The sequence below is a fragment of the Tinamus guttatus genome, unplaced genomic scaffold (assembly GCF_059628265.1).
Source record: "Tinamus guttatus ecotype Peru unplaced genomic scaffold, ASM5962826v1 Tinamus_guttatus_pri_ptg000104l, whole genome shotgun sequence".
NCBI lineage: Eukaryota > Metazoa > Chordata > Aves > Tinamiformes > Tinamidae > Tinamus > Tinamus guttatus.
This window is the reverse complement of record NW_028288638.1, coordinates 1,283,045-1,288,328: the sequence shown is the minus strand read 5'-3', so window position 1 is coordinate 1,288,328 and position 5,284 is coordinate 1,283,045. Positions and strand designations below refer to the sequence as shown.

General features: G+C 39.3%; 1 non-coding gene across 1 annotated transcript; it reads right to left on the bottom strand.

The window, feature by feature from the left end:
- Positions 1-3,716: 3,716 nt before the first annotated feature.
- TRNAL-CAA (transfer RNA leucine (anticodon CAA)) lies at positions 3,717-3,824 on the bottom strand. The gene is made up of 2 exons: positions 3,787-3,824; positions 3,717-3,762 (listed from the first exon to the last, which is right to left on the bottom strand). It is a non-coding gene; the product is annotated as a tRNA-Leu (tRNA).
- Positions 3,825-5,284: the final 1,460 nt, after the last annotated feature.

Genomic DNA, 5,284 nt, shown 5'->3' with positions numbered 1-5,284 from the left:
AACAGATGTCACAACACTAACAGTTATACAGTACTCTCTTCCAGCAACAAAAATGGTCAGATTAGATATACATTTTTTTCACTCTGGGGCAGGTTGTCCAGAGCAGAACCTCCCTCCTTGAAAACTTGAATAAATTTGACTAAACAGAGTCATCTATGCTGGACAGGCTGGGGCTGGCGTTTTGGACCGGACAGCCTCCACACAGGCCCCTTTCAACATAGGCCATTTTGTGAATTCTGCTATTTCTCAACACTGCCCCATATGGAGAGCTAACAGCACATGCTCAATACACTGTTATAGCATTCCTCGCAGGACAAGCAGTGTTCGACAGCCATGAACTGCTCTGATCTTGCTCTGTGCCTAAGGAGCAGAGGCAGTGTTTCTGCCTGCGCCTCTCCTATATGGATGACAAAACTGGGAAACACTGAAGTAGGAATTTGACCAATTTCACATGGAGAGTTTAATATTTTTACTTGCACCATGCTCCCTGATTGGTTTGTGTAACTTAAACATCATAAACAAGAACAGAGATTGGAGCATCACAGCCCAAATACAGTGTTGTGCAGCTGGTAACACCATGGCTCCAGCACATATGGACGGGGAAGCGACGCAAACGCAGCACAGCGCGCACGCAGGAAACCTGCTGCCTCAGCTGGTCACGGCTTGGCCCTAAGCTCTAACCTTGCCGAACGGGTCAGGCTCTTTTGTGCTGCCTGACCCACATCACCAGTGTATCAACAGACTCTTTGTACACAGCAGCTAGTGATGAATCAAAATGTTGCATTTTAAAAAGAAAAATATCCACAGTAAAATTCCCTTTATCATTCTTCTCCAGGCCTTCTGTGTGCTTTCTTAGCAGTCCCTCCCTACCTTTCTTATCTTCCCTCCCCTCGGTCTCTGACAGGCTTAGCCCTACTTCTCCTGGCCTCAGCAATAAGAGGATTTTCTTCTTCGTTCATTTAATTTTAGATAAATATTGAATTGGGAGTTGTACATTACCCCTGATTCAGCTGTCTTGCTGGAAAGTCAGTGGGGAACTTAGGTCTGAGTTGCATGTGAATGGACTTCAGAGATACATACTATATAACTAAAAGCTCAGGGGAGAAAAAGGCAGTTAAAGAAAAAAATTAAACTTGCCATCAGGATGTGGCTTAAAGTGGCACCTGAGAGACCTTCTGGCTGAAGTCTTTTTCTGACTTTCTAACAGGCAAGCTACTTGAAGCAAGCTACAGATAACAAGCTTTTCTGATAGGCTTGAGGCTACAGAAAAGCACAAAAGGAGCTAGGGGTTCCAACTGATGCTAACCTGGTAATCATCAGCAGAGATAAACTGAAGTTAAACACTAGGTCCAAATCCAGAGACTATGATAGGCCAAGGGATCAAAAATCAGAAACAGTATCGTGGATCCCTGCCACCTCAAACTAATACAACCAAGCTCAGAATTTTTCTGTCCTCCTCCTTACACCCTCAACCTCATTACAGTTAAAACTACAGGTATTCATAGCTGTTTGTCTTCATTCCTAATAAATTATTACCAGGTGTATGTTGATACAAAGTTCTTTCCCAGGAGGTTGGCAAAGGCTTAGCCCTTGGCCAAATATCCAGCAATACATTGACTTATATGGGCATCCCAAAATGATATATCCAATCTACTGCTCAAATATAAAGCTTTATAAAGCTTGTAATTGTTTTTTTTTTGTTGTTGTTATTGTTGTTTTTAAACTTCTTTTAAAAAAATTCCTATGTTCACCTCATTGACATTAATAGTAGATCTACTGACAGAGTGAGGAGATGAAGACTTAAAATAGTGATAAATCTTTTTGAAAATCTCAAATAAAAGGGTTCTCCACTGCTGTATAAGGACATCCTATTAATGGCATGACATTTTACAACTGCAGCCTGATTGTGTCTGACCACTACTTTCAGCTGAGACTGGCAAGTTTGAGAATGAAGAAAATTTAATCAGAACAGGATTTCAAAGCTGTTACTATAACTAATGTGAAGACTGCTATTGCTTCAACTTAAAGGAATATAAAGTTTATATACATTCTCATGCTTCAAGAGTTATTCTTAGGTAACTGACCAAAAACTATTATCTTCCATATCTTTTTGAAATTATCTGAAAATTAAGGCATATGTTACTTTAAAAGAGGCATATGTTACTTTAAAAGACTATTCAAACTAATAGTATTTGTACCACAAAATCATATTTCTACTTTTTACTCACGGTGGATATAGTTAAAAACAGGCTTTTTTTCATTTATGCATACAAATGTGTTGATCTGCATTTTAAACCATGCGTTTCACCAAAACAAAGTTCTGCTACTTCTAAAAAAAAAACTTTTTTTACAGTGTTTTTCCTTTTTAGATCTCACAGCATTGTGGAGCAGAAACATACAGGGACACAAGAATTTAGGTTTATATAGAAACAGTGACAAAAAAAAAAAGTTTTCCTGATTCTCATCTATAAACTGTGGCATCCCTCCAAAGCATAAAAGCCCTATCCACCTGCTGATTTAACTCTAATAACTATTCATTCAGAGAATATAGAAAAGAACTTCATCTTCTCTTAATTTTAATTAAAAGATGCAAACTCATCAGACTAGCAGCACTGAAAGTGAGGGATGAAGTTTGCCTTTGAATGAAAATCCAAGCTGGAATTACCAAATTTCACTTTGACAGGCCTGAGAGTCTACAAAGGTATTTTGAGTGTGCCATGCAGCCACTTCCTCCATCTCTGCAGATTTAGAGGGCTACGCTCACTGAAAGCTGCATCTCCCCTTTATTAGTTTCTATAGCGTTATATATGCAAATTACTTTAGTTAAGAATTCCAGTGTGATTAAATCTGACTAGATTAATCCATCTATCTAGATTAATCTTCTCCTCCATATTTAGAAATGGTTCATTAAATGGATTAGTTTCTTAAGGAAGTGTCTGGTTCCTATTCTTGTGCTTGAAAAGCCAAGACCTAACTCTGGGTGCTCGTCTTTCCGTATGGCTGTTTCAGCCACAACGCTTAAGTTAGTCAAAATACATCCACTGTACCACTCGCTGCTGTGATGCACTGGAAAATATTCAGTAAGCTACCTCTTTGTATTTGATGGCTAGGACACGTCACATCTGTTTTCTTGCTCCCAGTGAGTAGAGGAAACCCAGCTGATCTGCTTCTCCTTCTTTGTGGGTAGAAGCTCTCAAGAAGGAGGCTGGGCCTCTGAAAAGGGCTGCTGTTAGTGGCTCTTAAACTGTCATCACTTGCAGTAGAGCTTCTGGACTGCAGACACAGTAGCTTGTACAAATGGGAAATCTAGCACCTTCTATTCAGACAACAAAATAGGACAGTATAATTCAGTGACAGTAACCAGATAATATCAATGGAAGAGAGAAGTCGGAAATTATACGCAAAACAAACAAAAAAGGCAAACTGAAATTATTGGGTAAAAAAACTAGCAACAAGGTGTTAATGCATTATTATTCTACCCCTAGCAGTCTCAAGTAAGCAAGTCAAGATTGCCTACAATATTGCTTCAGTAGAGCATCACAAGTAGATGGCGTGCCATATAAAAGTAACGAAACATAAATATGCATCGTAAAATCACAGATTTTCTGAATCCATGGAATGGTTGAGATCGGAAGGGACCTCTAGAGATCATGTAGTGCAACCCACCCTGCTCAAGCAAAGACACCTAGAGCACGCGGCACAGAGTGAAAAGCACCTGTCAGGAGTGGGATTTGAACCCACGCCTCCATACGGAGACCAGAACACCCAGGGAAAGGAAGGCAGAGCCTTGAGTCTGGCGCCTTAGACCACTCGGCCATCCTGACAGCAAGTAAAGAAAAATAGGTGGGTATTGGGCAACCCTGTTTTGAAGTCAAAAGCAAACAAGAAAAAAAGATGAAAGCCTGATTTTGATGTCCTGCAGAAAGAAAGATAATGATAATCCTAATAAATGTACTCAGAAACAGCTTCTGCTAAGCAGAAAACTCGAATCAATATTATAGCATTTATATATTCCCATTCACCAACACCCCAGCACAACAATATACTGAATATATAAAACAGTTACTTTGAGAGAAACAAAATAAGAACAATTTTGTTTTGTTTTCCTCTATGATGTCTAAACGAAAAAATACCAAGTTAGATATAACCTGCTAAGATATAACCTGCTAACCTTCTCCAACTTTTCAGCAAACTAAAAAACAAAAACAACAAACAAACAAACAAAAACATAAAAACAACAACAGATATTTCCTAGTGGTTTTCTGTTCATTTTCTTTAGCCTTTTTGTTTACACCCTTCTTCTGCTGTTCAAAAAAAAAAAAAAGTTGCCAAGAAAGAAATATTCAAAGTTTCATTTGGAAATGTCCAAGCAGAATAACAGATATTCTGCTTCATTTTTGGCCAGTTGGAATAGAAGAACTGAAACTGCAGCAGTTGATTATTCTCTTTTAAAATCATAAAACATATTAACCTTGTTGTACCCCTAATTATTCAGCACGCTCTTTAAATTATCCAGGAGATAGATTTCTGGTTTCTCCATGACTTGTGAGATCAGCTCAACAACTTCTACAAGCACTGAATCCACTACTTATTTATTGGCAACAAATGAAGAGGCTCAGGGCAGCTGCAGAAGATTCCTGTTCCTTTGAACAAGTCATTAGCCCTTCCAGCACCTGTCATCTGAAGACAGAGGTTTTTCACTGGGATGTGGAAAAACAAAAAACAAACATAAAATTGAGCCGAATGCAAAACTGTCATACTCCTGGGGATAACAGATAACAAAATACTAGCCTCCCAGAAATGCAAACATCCTGCTAATGAGCCAGATGTTTACAGATATTCACACAAGAAAACATTTTGCTGATGGATATTTGAAGTGCTTTTGCTGACACCGAGAGAGGAGATAGATACCGACATCTCTGGGGTCACGTGAGAACATGCCGTGGTCTGCTTTTTTCCTGATCACTGCTTACATTTGTATGCAGTCACCAAGATGCAGCTCTTCTTAGTCCTGAAACATCACCATTATAAAAACCCCGAGTGCCTTTCACAGCTTGGTTTTCCTTTGCTTTTTTTCATACCAATCTATCTCCCCTGCTCATTCTTTCCACTTGCTTCTCTTGCTCTGTACTGAACTTACTTAGCTAACAAGTCCCAACCTCACTATAATTTGCCGCTTTCACTGAGCCCGCTCTTCCCCAGACTGCGAGTTTCATGTGTGATCACAAGAACCTTAGTTCCCTGAGCACACAAACTAGGAAAGTGTGGTCTCCCACGGATTTGT